The 23,046-nt window shown below is 42.3% G+C and overlaps 2 non-coding genes across 2 annotated transcripts; one reads left to right on the forward strand and one right to left on the reverse strand.

Annotated features, from left to right (window-relative positions):
• Nucleotides 1-19,775: 19,775 nt before the first annotated feature.
• Trnat-ugu (transfer RNA threonine (anticodon UGU)) lies at nucleotides 19,776-19,852 on the reverse strand. Its single transcript has one exon. It is a non-coding gene; the product is annotated as a tRNA-Thr (tRNA).
• A 169-nt stretch (nucleotides 19,853-20,021) lies between these two features.
• On the forward strand, nucleotides 20,022-20,096 carry Trnat-ugu (transfer RNA threonine (anticodon UGU)). The gene has a single exon. It is a non-coding gene; the product is annotated as a tRNA-Thr (tRNA).
• The last annotated feature ends 2,950 nt before the right edge of the window (nucleotides 20,097-23,046 follow it).

Genomic DNA, 23,046 nt, shown 5'->3' on the forward strand with positions numbered 1-23,046 from the left:
ATCGTGAATATTAGCGGTGCTAGCATACTACCGTGACGGACATAGAACGGAAGATACGTGACTGATGTCCGCCCCCCCCCCCCCCCCCGGCTCACCTGATTATGTAGTTCTGATTGCTAGGAAGCATTTGGTCAATATCATATCTGGGTTTACGAGATGACAGCGCGGAAATGTTCACACAAAACTTTCTACAAGTCATGAAACACCCCTTAGAGCTGCTCTATTCCATCAGAGCGTACAAGTGTTGGTGAATGAGCACAGGTAGTTGAATTTAGTTCGATCACCGTTTGCAGAATGTTTTTTGCTTCCTGCGTAGAGGCATAGTTGCTTCTTTTCAACGTTCTGTGCATTTTTGCAATCACGCGGGACCAGCCCCGATGCGGAAGCATTTTTCGACACAACCAACTTATCAGTTGGGGCCTCATGTACCTTTTGTCAGACATCAGTTACCTTTTCTTGGACTCTTCGTAAGACTGTGTGGGACAATCCAGTGTTGCAGCAGCCTTCGGGATAAACGATTCCAAGAAGAGGAGTCAGTCTTCCTGTACATTACATGCAGAATCTAAGATTTTGTCACAGGCCTTTCCCTTGCCCTCTCGAGCGAGAAGAATTGGTTTTCAATTCCACACTCGTTATTCGTACATCATTATTTTTTTCATCTGTACGAGAAACGAAAACAGGAACTGTGTTTTGGTTTCCTTTGGTGAAGCTATTCCTGGAGATAATTGATCATTCCACTTTTCATTTTATCACCTTCTGCTTCTGTATCTTTATGATCCAAGGGCATCTCGAGATACGACTTTGATCCATTGGTTTAATTTACATAATATTGGATTTTCTTTAGCGCTGTTTGTCTACTCGGCATTTACAAACTTGCTTCTGTATTTACTAATTGCTTCTCACTTACACATGTGTCCTTATACTTGTTTTGACATCGATAAACTTTTGTTTGTCAGTAACGAGGTGGCTTCATTTAATTTTTCACGCAGTTGTCTGCTCTCTCTTAGTAAATTTTTGATATTGATATTGTTATTGGAATACGGTGTGTCTTTCCCATCCCTCACGATTTCCCACTGCACATAATGCGCCTACGGTAGCTTTGAGGTTGAGCCATAGGATCTTCGGAATCTCCTGAGACTTGCATGTTTGCTGTAAATGGTGGCTTAGTCAGAGTTTTGTGTGTCGGGCATGGATCACTTTCATGCGTTTCTAGGTACTGTTGAAATACTGGAGACACTATTTTCTTTGGACAAAATCTAAAGCAATACCACGATTATTCGCAAAAAGAAATGTCCTCAGAGTAAGAATAGAATAGAAACCCATCCAGTGAACTAAAGGCGAGGAGGAATTCTTAATTCCTAATGGTGGAGAGAACGTAAGAGCCTAATGGAGTGAACCACGGACAAAAAATTAAATTTCAGGCAAACAATCCGATATTATCGTGGTACTGATTTTCAAATTCTAAAGGTGGCAGGGGTAAAATACAGGGAGCGAAATGCTATTTACAATTTGTACAGAAACCAGATGGCAGTTATAAGAGTCGAGGGACATGAAAGGGAAGTAGTGGTTGGGAAGGGAGTAAGACAGGGTTGTAGCCTCTCCCCGATGTTGTTGAATCTGTATATTGAGCAAGCAGTAAAGGAAACAAAAGAAAAATTCGGAGTAGGTACTAAAATCTATGGAGAAGAAATAAAAACTTTGAGGTTCGCCGATGACATTGTAATTCTGTCAGAGACAGTAAAGGACTTGGAAGAGCAGTTGAATGGAATGGACAGTGTCTTGAAAGGAGGATATAAGATGAACATCAACAAAAGCAAAACGAGGATAATGGAATGTAGTCGAATTAAGTCGGGTGATGCTGAGGGAATTAGATTAGGAAATGAGACACTTAAAGTAGTATAGGAGTTTTGCTATTTGGGGAGCAAAATAACTGACGATGGTCGAAGTAGAGAGGATATAAAATGTAGACTGGCAATGGCAAGGAAAACGTTTCTGAAGAAGAGAAATTTGTTAACATCGAGTGTAGATTTATGTGTCAGGAAGTCATTTCTCAAAGTATTTGTATGGAGTGTAGCCACGTATGGAAGTGAAACATGGACGATAACTAGTTTGGACAAGAAGAGAATAGAATCTTTCGAAATGTGGTGCTACAGAAGAATGCTGAAGATTAGATGGGTAGATCACATAACTAATGAGGAAGTATTGAATAGGATTGGGGAGAAGAGAAGTTTGTGGCACAACTTGACTAGAAGAAGGGATCGGTTGGTAGGACATGTTCTGAGGCATCAAGGGATCACCAATATGGTATTGGAGGGCAGCGTGGAGGGTAAAAATCGTAGAGGGAGACCAAGAGATGAATACACTAAGCAGATTCAGAAGGATGTAGGTTGCAGTAGGTACTGGAAGATGAAGAAGCTCGCACAGGATAGAGTAGCATGGAGAGTTGCATCAAACCAGTCTCAGGACTGAAGACCACAACAACAACAAATGATTTTCTAACTTTATGTTTGATACATTTTCGACTGTAATACGGGAAGTCCGCTAAACGAATGCAATACAGCAGGTGTTCATTCGAAAGAAAAATCCCTCATTGCGTCTTGCTATTCACTGGGACAAAATGCAGTTCCAACCAGAGATTTCAGTCGGAGCAACTCTGGAACACTACTGCAATAAATTTTAAGAATAAATTGTTTTTAGTCATTTAATCAGAAATTCTTTACTCAAAAACAAAAAGAACTATAAATGCTTTTAGAGAAAAATAAAATTCCAGTTCTAGCAGATCAAGAAACCAGAGTCCCAGAAATACTTGCTACTACAGGATCATTAGAGGCATACCAGCTGTCAGACTTGTAAAAGGGATACCATTACTGGGTACAGATTTCTATGTTCTTAAAAGTTTAATAGGAAATGTAGCAAATTTAAAACTGTAACAAATTTAAACTGTCTCAGAAAGACTATTTGTCCTGTCAAATGAAAAACAAAGAATACACAGGCAGATTAAAACTGTGTGCCCGACCGAGACTCGAACTCGGGACCTTTGCCTTTCGCGGGCAAGTGCTCTACCATCTGAGCCACCGAAGCACGACTCACGCCCGGTACTCACAGCTTTACTTCTGGCAGTATCTCGCCTCCTACCTTCCAAACTTAACAGAAGTTCTCCTGCGAACCTTGCAGAACTAGCACTCCTGAAAGAAAGGATATAGCGGAGACATGGCTTAGCCACAGCCTGGGGGATGTTTCCAGAATGAGATTTTCACTCTGCAGCGCACACTCCGCTGCAGAGTGAAAATCTCATTCCAAAGAATACACAGGTTTTAATTTCCGTGCTTTGATAAATGAAGACACGAGAAGAATGCGGAAAAAACGGATGAATTTTGGTATATTTTACAAATCGATAAATCCAAAATACTAAAAATGTACATCGTATTGCTTTAGAGTGACTTCAGTGCTCAGATAGACACGGGAGACAAATTTAAAAACACAGTAGCGCATTAGCCACCCACAAGAGAACCAATAAAAATTGTATGACACTGATCAGTATATGTCGGAGTTCTCACTTGAAACTAATGTTGACCTTCTTCAGGAAGCTCTCAAGAAAAGCCAAGATATGGATATCTCCAAATCCTATGTTTGGAGAATTCCAGATGGATCATGTAGCTGTTTCTAAAAAAATAGTACTAAGGAAATTCTGAATGAGAAAATAATAAGGAATAGTAAATTTGATTCTCATCATAACCTCTCCCAAATTAAGGTTAAACTCCACGCTAATAAAATACAAAGAAAATCCAAAAAACTATTAAAATGTAATACATACAGACTTACTATAACAAAAGAATCAATTCAAAAATTCTAGATGGAATTAAAATAGCTCAAGATGGAATTTGGAAAGCATTATCTATAAAATTATTAATGCTGCACAGAAAACATTTGAGTCTATCAAAAATAAAAATAAGATATGGTGGAATGAAATATATGAAGAATTTAACAGACAGGACCAAAAAATGGGGAAAAAGTTGGTAATGATCAAGGCAAATTGAACATCACGACCAATTTCAACAGCAAAAATAATTAGAGGAACTAAAAGAGATTTTAAAAAGAGGAAACTAGCGGAAATTGAGAAAATTTTTTCTACAAATAATACCCGTGAAGTTTATCAGACATCTAAGGACAGACTGATAGGATGCTAAGCCCCAAGTGTTTGTGGCAGACTTGGCTAAGCAACGCTCAAACTTGTGAAATAATTGCAAAATATTTTGATTAGATTCTTAATTGTTCAGAATCAATCAATAAACACAAATTCTCAACCGCTCATGAAACTCCAGAAAAAGATTTACATTCGACTACAAGAAAGAAATTGAATTAATTGAAAACTTAGAAAAACATTAAAGCTCGTGGATAAGACTTTGTTACAGAGGAACGTTTGAAATGATCTTTACCAAAAGTGAAACATGAGCTAAAATTGTTCTTTGTAGAAATCCGGTAAATAGGAAAATGTGAGTGAAGGGTATCCCGATTCACCCACGACATAAACAGGCAATTTCTTTGCTACCAGTTGCATATAAAACACTTTTCAAAGTTCTACTAAACAGATCAGAAACAACAATGGTTAGGTGATTTTGGGAAGCCCAAATCACCTTAACAATTATTTAGTCTGATGTGTCATTCGCCACAGATTACTGAATTGAAAAGGTGTCCTAGTAAAGTTTGTTGATTTCAAACAGGTCTCTGATTGACAGAGAAACTATAGAAAAATACTCCGAGAATTAGCTAGTCTAATTCATGAAACACTTACAGACACAACATCTGAAGTGAAATTTATGAGAGAAATATCCCAGCCCTTTGAAATCAACAATGGTGAATCGTAAGCGATGGTCTAGCCTCAATTCTTTTAAATTATGCTGTAGAAGTAACGACGAGAATTTGTAATGAATAACTAAATGACTGTAAGTTTTCACAAATAGTGACTTGAAAGTGGAAACAAAAATATGCTAAAAAACAGTCTCACCTTTGCTATACTTCCTGAAAATGTGACATCAGCTGTAATACAAATTTATCTTTTAGAAGAAATAACCGGTGAGAGTGGCTTAAAAAGTTATGCAGTAAAATACAAATTTTTAATAAACATTAAAAACGTACCGAAATTTTTGAAAACAGGTATTGCTCAAACCGAGAAAGTTAAAAAAATTAAATATCTTGAGGAAATAAATCAACAAAATAGTGTGGACAAAGCTGTAATAGAAGAGTGGATATATAAAATAGGTAGTGCATACGGTGCAACTAAAGAATAAAAAATATCTGTCTAAAAATGCAAAAATAAGACATTAAAATACAGTAGTGAAGCCAGAACCTCTATAATCAAGCGAATGTCTAGTGTTCAACTATAAATTAGATACATAAGAAATACTAGAAAGATGAACTATAAGGAAAATATTAGGCCAATGAAGAACTGTGGAAGGTTGGAAATTACGAAGCAACGACGAAAGTTGTCGACATATAGAAAACACGTCGAAGTAAATAGAAAATGAAGACTGAAATTTTTTGGGCATTTATATTTAAAGCAAAAAAGTGGATTAACCAAAAAGATTTTCAAATATTTGGGAAGTAAAAAGTCCACAAGCTGGATATAAGAAATGAAACAGGGTTCGGAGAAAATATAAAATATAAAGAAACAACTGAAAAAAGAAGTGTTTAGGAGAAACCTATTAAATGTAAGGATTCCAAGAAAAGAAAGTGAAAAAAAATTGTCTGTTCAGAAGACAGGAAGAAAAAATATAGTGGATCGATGAAAGAGTACTGGAACAAAAGAAAAGTACAACGAATAAGGATTTTAAATTGGCCCATCCAAGAACGAGAAGAATAGTTTTCAACAGCCAGCGTTTTTTATATGAGTGACAACGTTCATTAGTGCGAGCGACGCACTTCTGTATTGTGATTGCGTTCAATAGCGAGGCTACGATTTTCGATCATTCATTAACAGAACAACCTATTCGCATAATTTACCATAACATGTCGTTGATCTCAGTGTCAGATTTAGATTGACTATCAGCCAATATGTAAATAGTTCTAGGGTTTCATCATATTTAAAAGTTTAATTTTTCAGTAACTCTTCATAGTCGTTCCTGTAAGATGGACAATAAACTGAACGCCTGTAAATCTGTCAAGATGCTTCGAAAGATTAAAATACATGACGCATTAGACACATTAGTTCTTCACCATCATCATCATAGTCGTCACCATTATCATCTATGTCAGGTAATGAACTCTTTTGGTCCTGTGTACTTCAAAATTCGTCAAGCCATCTCTTCATTTGTCTCCCTAAAGATCTTATGCCCTTTCCTTATATGGTTTTATAAAGTTGTAGTTATTCTTGTATTTTGCGTACGGTTTATGTGTTCCTTTTATCTTATCTGATATTATTTTGTTGTTTCAGCTGTGTTTTATAGAGTCAGTTTAGCTAGAATGTCATCATTTCTCTTTTCATTCATAAATATATCTGCAGCCACGTATCTAAGCAAGTTCATTTCAGATGTTGCTGTCTCTCTTCTTAGGGGCCCTAGCTTTCACCATGCACAGAGTAGCGTAGGTACAGCCGTAACCTTACGGAATTCAGCTGTGTATCTCCCTGAACTGTCTTTCCCAACGTTCTGCATATACTTCCACAGAAATAATTAAATAGGTCTAATTAATTATGTATTTCATTATTTATCCCATATGTTATACTGAACCGTAAATATTTAAATCTATTAACTTGCTCTATAATCTGCTTGTCAATTTTGATCATAACTCGTAAGGGGTGATCAAAAATGGCACTGATTTTTTCCTTGTACTGGAGATATTCAGATTGTATTCTCTAGCTGTCTTATTTAAATTAAATAGAGCTTCCTGTAGGTAATTATCTTTTTGAGTGAAAATTACTTGGTTGTCAGTAAAAAGCTGTTAACAAGATCCATTATAAATTTTAAAATCTTTTTATTGTCGGTATCCATTTTTTGATCACGGATATATACGTATATATTTAAAAATATGGGCGAAAGCGGACACTCTTATCTAACTGCTTAATTTATTTGTGTCAGCTTTGTCTTATGTTCACCATTTGATGTTCGACATTTTTGTTGTAGGCAGAACGGTGTATTCGAAAGCCAGGGGTCCAATTAGAAATTTAGTAATTTGCACAATCATTAGAAGCAATGCATTTAAAATTATTGTGCGCAGCTACAGGAAACGATGACGAGTTTTATTCAGAGCATAGCGTCATTCCCAACTATTCAATCAACACGAGACGAGCATGACTACTAAATATTTATTACGTGTGTTGATGGTGTAGGAGAAGGAGAAAGGATCGGAAATCATGATGTCGGCTGCATCGGGACTTTAAGCGAAATCAGTGACGCCGAGTGAAAATGTGTACCGAACCGGGATCTCCTACTTACTATGTAGTTGCGTTAACCACTGCGCAACCGGGACAACCCCCCCCCCCCCCCCCCCGCCCCCGTCCCCGGCAGACCCACATTCTCACCTAGCGCCACCTATTATAGCATATCCTCCGAAAAATGAGTATAAATTAAATTTTCGATAGTCAACAATGGAAGCGCTATATGGCTCTCAGAATAATAATTTGTAATATTTTTGTCATTTGATTCAAAAGGAATGAACGTTTTTTGTTTCATTGTCTTCTTGGTTCTGATGTTATAGCTGATGGGCGCTTACTGTTCACGGTCTGTAACTAATACTTAACTGTAGTAATACTAGTAATATTTTGAATATATATGAAACTACTGCTCATAAAAATTGTGTTTTCGTCAGTAGCAAGTGTCTTTCCTGGCCATGATTTACTTACGTAATAATTAAATGTTGCCCTGGCCATTTTGTATAGGCTCATTGTTGTAGCGACGCCATTAATGACAAAAATAATATAAGTTATTTTACTATTCATTTAATGCTAAAAGTATTAAAAAGAATAATCTCAACAAATACAAAATGGCGTCTTGTAATATTTTCCAATTAATTTGTGGCCAGAGGTACAGTTTTATTAGGAGTAACTTCTATAAATGAGTACGCTGCCATTGCACATAGCATCAAGCCTCACAGAAAAATAACCAAGCAATGTGTTTGATTGGCTTATCGCGTAATATTAACCGTCATAAGACGGATGTCTTCACGTTGGAATACGTATGATATTTTTGGCAATAGCGCCCTGTGAAAATTTAGCCGTGGCTTTTAACAAACATAAAAGAGAATTTTTAACAGAACATTACATTCAGTTATCAGACTATTATCTCTTTCTTTTCTTTTCTTTTTTTTATAAAAAAAGAGTATCCACAGTCCCTGTCCACTTACTCTATGCTCGCTACTTTGAGATTCCTGCAGGAGGTCGAACATGATTATGCTTTCGCACTGAGTGGTGGATTCATTGCCAGTTGAGACGACTCAGTTATATGAATGCGTGGTGTCTTTTCTTTCGGACATCTCCGAAACAACAGACACCACGCATTCGTGGAACTAAATATTTAGTTACGTTAAAAGTATCGTCTTTCTTGTATCACCTGCAAATGTAAAAATCAACGAAATTAATGTTTTCGGATTCGAGGGAGTTGAAATAGCACTGCTTTCTACCCAGTATTGGCTACAGTTTCTTGATTCTGGCTACAGAAAGAACGGCTTTACTTACTGGTCCGCTGTCATTTGCATTTCGGTGGCTCGCTTCACGGCACCTAGCTCTTCTTATCTGTCTCAGAGCTGTCGTTGACTGGACGAGCTGCTTAGCTGTTTCTGGAACTATATCGCCTAATTTTAGTAGTTATTGCTCTGGTACAACGTTTTTACAGCATAAAGCTTTGGTATCTTTATATGGCCTCTCTAAGAAATCGTATTGAAGAGACTTTGAGGATGGTTTCATTTTGACTTCATTTGAATAATTTGACTGAATAATTTTGGAAATGGCATTATTAGCTATTCTGTGAAGATGTCAACGCCGTGAGAATAGATGCTGCAGACAAAATAAGAAGCACACGAAAGGTAAATTAAAATAAAAACAACAGATATGTGATGTTCATTTGTTATTTTGGACCCCACATCTTAGTAATATTAATGACACTGTGGTTGTGTTTCGTTAGAATTTTCAGTATTAACAATCGGTGAGTACTTTTATTCCTTCCTTATTTACCATCACCTCAATTGTAACAAAGAATTTGTTACTTTGTAAACTGGGACTGTATGATTTCCGTCGCTATAATGATCTTAAATAGTATTTTCCAGGTGGCACTCGTCGCCAGAGTTGCTAGTAGCACGTTAAGAGATTGAAAAAACAATTCCCTTGCCTATATTTGGCAAAGAATGGGAGACGATGGGAATAGGACAGTTTCTCATCATCAGAGTCGGGAAGCTAATTATTACACTGTAAGGAGTAAGTTCAGATACACATGCTTCCTGCGAATTAATATGTTATATGGAGATATCGGTAGTAATCTAAAGATACTTAGTAACAATAGACTGCTTCGAGTACTATGTTACACATTTTGCTTGTTTCTGTTTCTGCCCAGAACCACAGCTGAAACTTAACACTTCTATTATGATACACTATTACCGTCATCTGTTCGAAAAAATTATACAGGGTGATTTTTCACCGTGTACAAACTGTAGGGATTGATCACGAGAGAATACGAAATAAAAAAAGGTCTAATGAACTTACCTCCGGAAATGCATGGTTTCCACGCTAGAGACCATTCAATCATACATTGTTACAGAGACTGCTGTCTAATACGCGTTGTATCTTGAAGCCACTGGTACAGTATGTGTTGAAAATGGTTTCCATGTGTCTGAACGCATGCGTGCACGCATCGTAGCCTGTTCTGTCTCACATGTTCACATCGGCCAGGCCGCATCCGAGCAGTGTCAAAGGCAGCACGATACGCTGCTTCAGTGCCTCCAACTCTGGAATGGGCTCTGCATACACGATACTTTTGATATGGCTCCGTAATTAGAAATCGCACGGGTTGAGATCCGATGACCGAGCAGGTCATGCAACTGGCCCGACTGAGATGTGTCCGGACGTTAACGGCAAAGTGGGCTGGAGCCCATCATGTAGCAGCCACTTAATACTTCGAATCATCACTGGCACTTCTTCCAGCAGGGGAGGTAAAGTCATCTGCAAGAAACGTCGATAGTTCCGGCCTGTTAGGAGACGTGGAAGGAAGACTGGTCACAAAATACGGTCGGAAATTGTTCCGGCCCACACATTCCGGCTGCACCGATGCTGATGATTCCCTGTCACCATGCCATGTGGGTTCTGCATACTATCCCACAGATGACTGTTGTGGACTGTGGACTGTGTCGATCACGATTCTGGACAACACTGGATGATAAACGTTTGTTAGTACGGTGGCATCGTGGGAATAGGACCCTATCTTCTAATGTTTTGGAGAGGCACACCAATGTTGTCCTGACGTCTCGGTGTTGGGATCCGTCGATATCAATTCAGATTACGGCTGATAGTGCCTGAGGCAACTCTGAAGGCACAACAGTACATCACGTACATCTTGCGTCCCCTTGTCGTTCCACGTAAAGGATGACTCATCTGTGAATAGGATTGATGACACAAATCCCGGAATCATGGTTGCCTGGTGCAGAAACTAATGACAAGACTGCTACCGATGAGAAAAGTCTGTCGCTAGTGAGCCCTGCACACACTGTAGGTGATAAGGGTAGCAACAATTGTCATGGAGAATGTTCCACGCGCTCGTCTGCCTTACCCTGTACAGGCGGGCCAACTGCATGGTACTGACACAGCGGTCGCCTTCCTCAGTGTCGATCACATTTTCCTGCAAGTCTGGTGTCCGAACATTTCGGATACGTCCTTCATGATTTCCTGCTTCCTAAAACAATCCTGTCTCAATCAAACGGCGAGACACTGTTGCAAACATTGAATACTGTGGTTCTTGTCGGCGGGGTAGGTCTCCTGATACAACCTTGCTACCCGCCGTTGCCCTTTGCTTTTCCGTGACTAAACACCATGTCGGAAAGCTCTCGATTCGAATACGGAACCATTGTTTACAACGCTGCATCACATCGGGCACAACATTACCAATTTCTATGGCAGGGGAGGGAGGTACGGCATGACGTATGACGAATAGCACCACCCTCTAGGAGGGAACCATTCATACTGTAACTGTGGCTGCATGGTACAGCGTATCTTAAGCTGCAGTCTGTAACGAAGTATAATTCCAGAATGAGATTTTCATTCTGCAGCGGAATATAATTCAATAAATGGTCTCTAGCATGGAAACCAAGCACTTCCGGACATAAATTCATTAGACTTTTTTTCCGTATCCTCTCATCGATAGTGCCTGAGGCAACTCTGAAGGCACAACAGTACATCACGTACATCTTGCGTCCCCTTGTCGTTCCACGTAAAGGTTGACTCATCTGTGAATAGGATTGATGACACAAATCCCGGAATACCTCCCGAGGAGATCACGAATGTAAAATTAGAGAGATTAGAGCGCGCACGGAGGCTTTCAGACAGTCGTTCTTCCCGCGAACCATACGCGACTGGAACAGGAAAGGGAGGTAATGACAGTGGCACGTAAAGTGCCCTCCGCCACACACCGTTGGGTGGCTTGCGGAGTATCAATGTAGATGTAGATGTAGATGTAGATCGATCAATCCTTAGAGTTTGTAAACGGTGGAGAAAATAACCCTATATACCGTTACACGGGAGCCATAATACTGAATGCTAACAAAAAAAGTGAAGCTCGCAAGAAACATGGTCGGATCCTGATGTGACTTCGTGCACACTGTGGCTGCTAGAATTGTCACCATAGTGCATCAGCGTTGTTCATGTTTAGTGTTATTACCAGGCGAAGTAGCGTATACAAGAGGCCCGACCAGCGCCAGATGTTGAGAACTCACTGAAGGAGATGCCACGAACTCCCATGAGACAGCGATATTCGCACCTGACACAGTTTGAAAGGGAGCTCTTCGAGGGTCTCCATTTGGCCGGCTTGTCGACTCGTGGGATATCTAGATTTCTGGTGCATCTGAATGTGAAAATGTCCCGATGTTGGACTGCAAGGAAACGTGAGGGCAGGCACACAGGTGTGTTGGTTCAGGTGGACTAGGTCTGAAAACCAAAGGGATAATCTCCGTGTTGTGCACCGAGAGCATTGTAACCACTTCACATCTGCTCCTGCCATCAGAGAACAGGTAATGAACTGCAACATTCTATGTCATCCCATGGCACTGATCGGAGACTCACGGCAGCCAGAGCAGGAAATTGCGGTCCCATGCGTAGGCTGCCGTTAACACCTCAACACAAGTGGTGCCGTGATTGAGAAGCATGGACTCCTGGTGAATGGCGTCGCATTCATTTCAGCAATGAATAGCGATTCTGGACAACACTGGATGATAAACGTTTGTTAGTACGGGGGCATCGTGGGAATAGGCCCCTATCTTCTAATGTGTTGGAGAGGCACACCAATGTTCTCCTGATGTCTCTGTATGAGGATCCGTCTGTATCGGTTCATATTACGGCTGATAGTGTCTGAGGCCACTCTGAAGGCACAACAATACATCACGTAAATCCTGCGTCCCCTTGTCGTTCTACTCTTGTGATAGTATCGTGGAGCCATTTTTCAACAGAATAATGCTCGTCGACACATGTTACCTGTGCGTGATGTTAAGGTGCTCGTCTGCCCAGCGAGATCCCCAGGTGAGACGTGTGTGGGATCAGCTCGGACGTCATCTGCCAGTATGCTGGATATCAAATACCATTTCCAACAGTAGTGGGCTAGTTTGCCTCAGAATAGGTTATGACGGCTTTATGATAGCCTTACCAACAGAATCGGTGCATGCATCCACGCCAGAGAGTGTGCAATGCCATAGTGATTAGTGGGCTCATATTGCCAAGTTCTTGTAAATATGACTCGATTATGCAATGATTGAATTAACATTGAATGTGTTACGCAGTTTAATTTTATCCACTTCGAAGGATGATCGCCGTTAACATTTGTCTTGGCGTTAACACTTTGACATGAACACCGAAACGATAAACTTTCGCATACATTTACTTAGTGAACTATGAAAGGTATACAGAATGAGATTTTCACTCTGCATCGGAGTGTGCGCTGATATGAAACTTCCTGGCAGATTGAAACTGTGTGCCGCACCGAGACTCGAACTCGGGACCTTTGCCTTTCGCGGGCAAGTGCTCTACCAACTTCTGAGCTTCTGTAAAGTTTGGAAGGTAGGAGACGAGGTACTGGCAGAAGTAAAGCTGTGAGGACGGCGCGTGAGTCGTGCTTGGGTAGCTCAGTTAGTAGAGCACTTGCCCGCGAACGGCAAAGGTCCCGAGTTCGAGTCTCGGTCCGGCACACAGTTTTAATCTGCCTGGAAGTTTCTTATGAAAGGTATATTTACGTCAGAACTAGCGCTGGAGTGTCAGTCACGTTGCGTGGAATATGTCTCTCTTTTTTCTTGCATGCATATTATTTAAAGAGATCCACAGATTTCTTAACTTGGCAAATTTATTTTGCTTTAACTTTGTGGTTTGTTGCCCTTCCTGCCAAAAATGCGTGAATTAACCTAGAGGAGGGAAGTCGAGTGCATATCTGTCTGTGAATCGTGTAAAGTTTGTTCTGTTTGTTACAGTACTTTTAACTGTTTGTACATCGTATTTTATGGGGGCGAGCACAGCTTTCACCAAAACGAGTGTGTGAAACCGCTTAAAAAAACATACCCATCCTGGCCGGTGTACGAAACCAACAGTCGTTTACCCTCCTTACCCCCCCCCCCTTACGGCCCCACCCAGGTATGCCAGACCTCCTTGTCTCTCAAGCTAGCCCGTTGTGCTTCAAGCTAAGCGAGAATGTCGAGAAGAATTTGTCTGTAATGAAACAATGTTACGTCAGCAGTTTAATCTGTTACTATATTTTCGTTGCTACAGCTACCAAAAACTTGACGCACATTGCCGATATGTCACAGTTCGTCCAATTTTCTCACTGTATGATTATTTGGATTGTTGTGTTTTTTTAGACTTACCGTGTAAATAATTTATAAGATTTTATGAACAGATGATTTATGATGTCCCGTGTCTGCCTATAATAAGACGAAATAAAATCCATTGAGATTGTCTACAAAGCATTTGTCAGGTCATCAATATTTCACTACGAATCATGCATTCCTCCTTTGAATATTTTCTAAATGTTGAGAAATTCGTACATAGTTAGTATAGCAGACAGGCACAGAGTATTTAAGTGTACGTTAAGTGCCAGCCACTAGTCCAAATTTGACGACCTTCGTAGATGGGCTACATCTTTCAAGGACAGGCCATGAGAACATCAGTGTCAAACTTAACTTTCCAGCCAAAAAATTAACGAGTTCGTTCCACCGTACATTGCTTCGGATGTTGACTGCATGCTTAATGTTTCAATAGTTTAATCACTGATATGGGTGCCAGGTTGTTCATATTGTCATGGACATGGCGTTCACTTAAAAAGCCATGCTGATTTTTTTGTAAATTTTCTTCATCGAAGTACCTAAAAAGGAATAATCTACAACACGACCCTTTCCAGCCGAGTAGAGCTTCGTAGTGAATAAGACGCTGGAATTATATTCCGTGGACTGAGATTTCATATTTCCATCCAGTCACCCTGATCTGGATTTTCGCCGTGAATGTTAGAATTGTTCCTACAGAAAAGTCACAGACGAATCCTTCCCTTCGCTTAACCGTCTTCAGAGACATTCATGAGCTCCGAGGGTTGCGCTGAAACACCCTAAATCCTACCATTCCTTCTAATGACCGCCATGACTACGGGATGTTAACACTAATTGTTCTTACCTTTTTAGGACTCAAGATGATAACAAATAAATATAGAACAGTACGATAATATTTTGGGGCAAGTATCAAACGGAGGCCGCAACACTCTTTGTTGCATTAAGAGGCAGTTATCAGCTCTATATAAACGACTTCATGAGACCTCTACGTCTCTAAGCGTTAATTGGCAAAGAAACTGGACTGAAACTTACAAACAAAGGTAATAAATGCCTAAAAGTGTACTCATTTTGTTTTCATGTCAGTACTGTTTATTAATTATTGCTCCCTACTTTTTTTCTATTGGAAAATTATATGTACGAACAGCATATTTTCATATCTACAAACGCTAAAATCGTCGCAAGAGAGGGAGAAATGACTGAATTAATGTAGGCAGTGTTGTACACTCACGCAGGTACTGAGATAAAAAAAGAAAACCTCAGTAGTGTATAATACACAGCAGTGGTATACAATTTTTGTTTTGAAGCTTTTAATTAATTTACGAAGTACATTTAATTTTAAATACGATAATGATATGAGAAGTGGGATATATTATTATTTTTGTTATTATTATTAACAAGCATCGCAAGCTATGAAAGCTCTTCGTCGCTAACGCCACAATGCTTTGCCAGGCAGTTTTGTCTTGGCATTAAATTTTGCAATTCATCACATGCAAAATTTTCACATCTTTTCTGATGTCGTCGACATAACTTATGTATTTTTCCTTGAAGGTTTTCTGCACATAGTTGATAAATTTTCCTTTCTTCTTGAGTTCGAAGTGCGTGTCCACTTCAACGAAGACTCCTAGTTACGAGGGTTGGAACTTTAGTAGTGGCAACTATTTATTTACAGCTCATACAAAATAGATATGTGTTTCAAAGTTTTGCTGACCTTCAAAGCACTCTCCAGCATTGTGTATAACCCGTTGCCAGCGATGTGGAAGTCGTAGGATACTCTTAGCAGTGCCAGTTGTGTTGACAGTTCGAGCGGCGAGGTCTATTGCCCGACGAATTTGTAGCAGTTCTGAAGCGAATGCCGTGAAGTGTTTCCTTCAGTTTAGAAATCGAGTTGAACTCACAAGGGCCTGAATCAGGGGAGTGCAGTAGGTGGTATAGCACTCAGCAACCCCATCAGTCAAAAAAATCAGTAACAGCTTGCACTGTACGTGCTTCAGCATTGTCTTGCAAAATGATGGTCAGATCCTACAGAAAGTGTCATCACTTCTGTCTCTAAGCTTGTCGTAGGATGTGCTCCAAAAATGAACAGCATTTTTAAACAGCCAGGAGGTTTTAATATACATATTGTTTTGAATTTTGTTAAATACTACTTGCAAATGTTAGATCGATACAGCTTTTCCCTTGCTTGGTAGGTTTGTCCACTTCATACAGTATTTCAAAGTTAAATAACTTTTGAACATATTAGCATATAAATACTAACTTTCGTCGCTGGTACTGCAAATTCCCACTAAAACGAGCAGTATGTCATTTTTGGATTCTATTAGGAATGTCTGTGCATATTTACTGCATTGCACTAGTTGTGTAATTATGAGCAGATTGGTATGATAAGAGAGTGCAAGGTATCTATCATGCAGTACTCTGCACTGGGGGCAAGGATATCATTTTAACTGCGACACTCGACCACTCTAAGTTGAGAATAGAGATTAATCTTCTCTCCACCGTTTTCTGTCGCAGCATTTGGATCCAACGCAAGAGAAGTCTTCCTTGCTGATCGTTTGTGCCTGGTAAGCTAATCTCAATGAGGTCGCTATGCTCCATGGATTCGTGTCCATTTCCGTAATTCTGGTTGTATTTTACACTCGTATATATAACATTTAAAAAACCAGGAAAATTTCAAACTTTTTCCAGTTCACAGTTTCATTTCTGTTATTGGCAACAGGTGCAGTGGTAACACACTGGACTTATATTTGGAAGTACAACTAGTCGTGCCACCCAGATTTACTTTTTTGTGGATTCCCTAAATAGTTTCAGGTTTAATTCGAGCTCTTGCTCTCTAGTAATCTCTCAACTCATTTTTTAGTTTCTGGAGTATACACTTGGCGCCCAAAAAGACTTGAACAGGTGTGCTCACCTTCGAAAGAATCCTTGTTTCACTCCGACTGGATAATTAGTTTACGAGATTGTTCGTAGATAGTCTTTGAAAATTGTTGTTTCAACTGGCGCGAACCTAGTTCGGAACATTGCGCCACCACGATTATTGGAACAGTAGAATAAAAGATGCCCGCCGGCCGGAATGGCCGTGCGGTTCTAGGTGCTACAGTCTGGAACCGCGTGACCGCTACGGTCGCAGGTTCGAATCCTGCCTCGGGCATGGATGTGTGTGATGTCCTTAGGTTAGGTAGCTTTAAGTAGTTGTAAGTTCTAGGGGACTGATGACCACAGTAGTTAAGTCCCATAGTGCTCAGAGCCATTTGAACCATTTTTGAAAGATGCCCATCCTTGCTCTTCAAAAGGAGCGTTGCCGAGTTATAGAAGATTTCAATGTCTACGATGAAAACTGCAGCTCATTTGAGGAATATTTCCTTCTTAAATGCGACGTCTATTTTAAAAACGTTCCCACATTTAATCATCTGTTTATTTATTGAGAACTGATAATGAAGGGTTTGAGGTTCATTGTTGACAAAATAAAGTTCGAAATGATCTTGTTGTTGCGGTTATAGTTCACCAGTCGGTTGCTTCACGCCAGACTAATGCTGCAGACGTTGCCGAATGCGGGGAAGTGGCGACAGAGGGCGATACGTGGGCACTGAGCTGTAGGAACAGGGATCTGGCTGTTGGAGATGAAAGGTTCGGAGGTCGGTGTACGAGTGTTGGCATGATGTCGAACGTGGGTTGTCGTTTTGGGAAATGGTAAGGCAACTCGATTATTGGATACTAAGGCAAATGTTGCGTGGCCTATGGCTGTAACAATGTTGCTTCTCTCTAGAGGCTGGCCATACCGTGTGGCGTCGTGTGTATGTATTACTGTGTCTCGTGTCTTCTGTAGGGCACAGCACTTGTAAGATTTCCTGCCAAATTACAATGAGATGACATGGGATACCTCCTAATATGGCGTCGGACCTGGCAAAGTGCAACAACTCGACGTTGCATGGACTCAACAAATCGTCGGAAGTCCCCTATATAAAAACTGGATCATGCTGCCTCTGTAACCATCCCTAGTTGCGAAAGTATTGCCGATGCAGAATATTGAGCACTAACTGACTTCTCGCTCACTTCCCATAAATGTGTTCAAATGGTTCAAATGGCTCTGAGCACTATGGGACTCAACTTCTGAGGTCATTAGTCCACTAGAACTTAGAACTAGTTAAACCTAACTAACCTAAGGACATCACAAACATCCATGCCCGAGGCAGGATTCGAACCTGCGACCGTAGCGGTCTTGCGGTTCCAGACTGCAGTGCCTTTAACCGCACGGCCACTTCGGCCGGCCATAAATGTGTAATGGGATTCACGTCGGGAGATCTGGATGCCCAAATCATTCGCTCGAATTGTCCAAAATGTTCTTCAAACCAGTCTCTAACAATTGTGGCCCTGAGATACGGCGCATTGTCATCCAAAAAAATTTCATCGTTATTTTGGAACATGAAGTCCATGAAAAAAATGTTGAAATGTGTGTGAAATCTTATGGGACTTAACTGCTAGGGTCATCAGTCCCTAAGCTTACACACTATTTAACCTAAATTATCTTAAGGACAAACACACACACCCATGCCCGAGGGAGGACTCGAACCTCCAGGGGACCAGCCGCACAGTCCATGACTGCAGCGCCTTCGACCGCTCGGCTAGAAGTCCATGAATAGTTGCAAATGGGCACAAGGAGCCTAACATAAACCGAGGACCCGATCCATTCCATGTAAACACAGCCCACTTCTTAAGAAGCCACCACCAGATTGCACAGGGCCTTGTTGACAACTTGAGTCCATGGCTTCGTAACCTACCATCAGCTCTTACCAACTGAAATCAGGATTCATCTGCTCAAGCCACGGTTTTCCAGTCGTATGAGGTTCAAGCGATGTGGTCAAGAGCCCAGGAGAGGCGCTGCAGGCGATGTCGTGCTGTTAGCAAAGACACTCGCGTCGGTAGTCTGATGCCACAGCCCACAAACGCCAAATTTCGCCGCACTGTCCTAACGGACACGTTCGTCGAGCGTCCCACATTGATTTCTGCGGTTCTCTCACGCAGTATTGCTTGTCTATTAGCACTGACAACTCAATGCCAACGCCAATGCCCTCGCTCGTTAAGTGAAAGGCGTCGGCCACTGCGTTGTCAAATGTTCAAATGTGTGTGAAATCTTATGAGACTTAACTGCTAAGGTCATCAGTCCCTAAGCTTACACACTACTTAACCTAAATTATCCTAAGGACAAACACACACACACCCATGCCCGAGGGAGGACTCGAAGCTCCGCCGGGACCACCCGCACAGTCCATGACTGCAGCGCCTTAGACCGCGCGGCACTGCGTTGTCCATGGTGAGAGGAAATGCCTGAAATTTGGTATTCTCGGTACACTCGCAGTGGGTCTGGGAATATTGAATTCCCTAACGATTCCCGAAATGGAATGTCCCATGTGTCTAGCTCCAACTACCATTTCGGCAGTTAATTTCTGATGTTCGGCCATGATAACGTTGGACACCTTTTCACAAGAATCACTTGTGTACAACGACAGCTCCTCCGAGGCACTGCTTTTATACTTCATGTAGGCGGTGCTACAGCCATCTGTATGATTGCGTGCATATCGTTACGCCAGGCCGTGTGGGGTGGCCGGTGTGTGTTGTCCTTAGCGTAATTTACTTTAAGTTAGATAACTATATATGACGGTAGTATCTGTTCCCGAAAGAATAGTTACCGTGGATGACCATGCAGCTTTGCTAGAAATGAAATGATAATTAAATGGACACCCTAGCTGCAAACAGGCGTTGATGTACTTCATTGGGGACATGTTGAAAATGTGTGCGCCGACCGGGACTCGAACCCGGGATCTCCTGCTTACATGGCAGACGCTCTATCCATCTGAGCCATCGCGGGCACAGAGGATAGCGCGTCTGCACGGACTTATCCCTTGCACGCTCCCCGTGAGATCCACATGGGCAAACATCTATTAGGCGCACTACGAATGTAGTGGTGTGGACATGTTGGGAATGTGGATCTCACGGGGAGCGTGCAACGGATAAGTCTGTGCAGACGCGCTATCCTCTGTGCCCGCGGTGGCTCAGATGGATAGAGCGTCTGCCATGTAAGCAGGAGATCCCGGGTTCGAGTCCCGGTCGGGGCACACATTTTCAACATGTCCCCAATGAAGTACATCAACGCCTGTTTGTAGCTCCATTTAATTATCATTTCATTTAAGTTAGATAAAGTATTGCGTAAGCTTAGGGACCGATGACCTCAGGACTTTGGTCCCATAAGACCTTATCACAAATTTCCAATTTTTTTCCTTATACCAGACTTTCGTCACGTTGGTGTAAAACAGTGTGCAGAACCTCGTCTTTCACGCGATCTTGCCGACTGATCTACGCAGGCACAGCCGACAAACCTTCCACGCAATTTTACCTCTGTCCGTTACCTACCTTACACTTCCCAAACGTCACAATATTCTCCTGAATATCTTGCAGCACTAGCAGTCCTGATAGAAATGAGTTTAGAAAGGCGAAAAAAAGGTACTGGCAGAAGAAAATCTGCGAGGGGTTGTTGTCAGTCACGACTGGATAGATCAAAATGGCTCTGAGCACTATGGGACTAAACTGCTGAGGTGATCAGTCCCCTAGAACTTCTTAAACGTAACTAACCTAAGGACATCACACACATCCATGCCCGAGGCAGGATTCGAACCTGTGACCGTAGCGGTCGCGCGGTTCCAGGCTGTAGCGCCTAGAACCGCTCGGCCACTCCGGCTGGCCTGGGTAGCTCAGTCAGCAAGATAATTCCCTGCGAAAGGTAATGTTCCAGGCTAGAATTCCGGTTGGGTACATGATGTTGTTGCCGCACACACTCCTGTGTAGAGAAGAAGATCCATGGCCGGACGGGTGGCCGAGCGGTTCTAGGCGCTACAGTCTGGAACCGCGCGACCACTACGGTCGCAGGTTCGAATCCTGAATCGGGCATGGATGTGTGTGATGTTCTTAAGTTAGTTAGGTTTAAGTAGTTCTAAGTTCTAGGGGAGTGATGACCTCAGAAGTTAAGTCCCATAGTGCTCAGAGCCATTTGAACCATTTGAAGATCCATGCTAGAAAGTTCCTTTTGCACTGCGAGACACGTCTTTTGACCCGCAAGTCTTTAATCTCAGAGGAGACGAATGATCCGAGAAAACACGTGTCTCAACACGAGCCAGCAGTACCTGTAAACACTGGACGAGCTGAAGACTACCGTATTAATTCCCAAACGCGCGTGCGCCGAGGCAATCGCGCCGGCGAGCCCAGCAGCGGCACCTGTTGTGTGGACACGGCGGGCCAGACATTCCGGTTTGCGGGCCGCTACGGGATTCGGGGCACGTCTGCGTGAGATTAAGCTGGCCGCCGCGGGAGGCGCACGGCGTGGTGACACGGAGGCGCCGCGGTCGTCCCTCGCGGTCTCGCCGCCAACCTGTCTCCGCCACGCGGCGCGCGCAGCAAGCAGCACGCGTCGGAATCCCACAGAGGGCATGCGTGGGCTGCTCCTCACTTCCCTGGCCTACGACTTTCTCCTGATGACGCCCAGTCTGTAGAGACTGGCGCCCGGTTGATGCTGTGTCACTTGACCACCAAGAGACTTTCCACAGAGTTCCACCTAATGAGTAAAATATGATACACTACTGGCCATTAAAATTGCTACACCAAGAAGAAATCCAGATGATAAACGGGTATTCATTGGACAAATATGTTATACTGGAACTGACATGCGATTACATTTTCACGCAGTTTGGGTACATAGATCCTGAGAAACCAGTACCCAGAACAACCACCTCTGGCCGTAATAACGGCCTTGATACGTCTGGGCATTGAGTGAAACAGATCTTGGATGGTGTGTACGAGTACAGCTGCCCATGCATCTTCAACACGATACCACAGTTCATCAAGAGTAGTGACTGGCGTATTGTGACAACCCAGTTGCTCGGCCACCGTTGACCAGACGTTTTCAATTGGTGAGAGATCTGGAGAATGTGCTGGCCAGGGCACCAATCGAATATTTTCTGTATCCAGAAGGGCCCGTGTAGGACCTACAGCATGCGGTCGTGCATTATCCTACTGAAATGTATGGTTTCGCAGGGATCGAATGAAGGGTAGAGCCACGGGTCGTAACACATCTGAAATGTAGCGTCAACTGATCAAAGTGCCGTCAATGCGAACAAGAGGTGACCGAGACGTGTAACCAATGGCACCCCATACCATCACGCCGGGTCATACGCCAGTATGACGATGACGAATACACGCTTCCAATGTGCGTTCACCTCGATAACGCCAAACACGGATGCGACAATCATAATGCTGTAAACAGAACCTGGATTCATCCAAAAAAATGACGTTTTGGCATTCGTGCACCCAGGTTCGTCGTTGAGTACACCATTGCAGGCGCTCCTGTCTGTGATGCAGCATCAAGGGTAACCGCAGCGATGGTCTCTGAGCTGATAGTCCATGCTGCTGCAAACTTCGTCGAACTGGTCGTGCAGATGGTTATTGTCTTGCAGACGTCCCCATCTGTTGACTCAGGGATCGAGACATGGTTGCACGATCCGTTACAGCCATGCGGATAAGATGCCTGTCATCTCGACTGCTAGTGATACGAGGCTGCTGGGATCCAGCACGGCGTTCCGTATTGTCCTCCTGAAGCCACCGATCCGATATTCTGCTAACAGTCATTGTATCTCGACCAACGCGAGCAGCAATGTCGCGATACGATAAACCGCAATCGCCATAGGCTACAATCCGACATTTATCAAAGTCGGAAATTTGATGGTACGCATTTCTCCTCCTTACACGAGGCATCACAACAACGTTTCACCAGACAACGCCCGTCAACTGCTGTTTGTGTATGAGAAATCGGTTGGAAACTTTCCTCATGTGAGCACGTTGTAGGTGTCGCCAGCGGCGCCAACCTTGTGTGAATGCTCTGAAAAGCTAATAATTTGCTTATCACAACATCTTCTTCCTGTCGGTTAAATTTCGCGTCTGTAGCACGTCATCTTCGTGGTGTGGCAATTTTAATGGCCAGTAGTGTACTACAGAAGTCCGCTCCCATACAGTTGTGAG

The sequence above is a fragment of the Schistocerca serialis genome, chromosome 4, assembly GCF_023864345.2.
Source record: "Schistocerca serialis cubense isolate TAMUIC-IGC-003099 chromosome 4, iqSchSeri2.2, whole genome shotgun sequence".
In the NCBI taxonomy this organism is placed as follows: Eukaryota; Metazoa; Arthropoda; class Insecta; order Orthoptera; family Acrididae; genus Schistocerca; species Schistocerca serialis.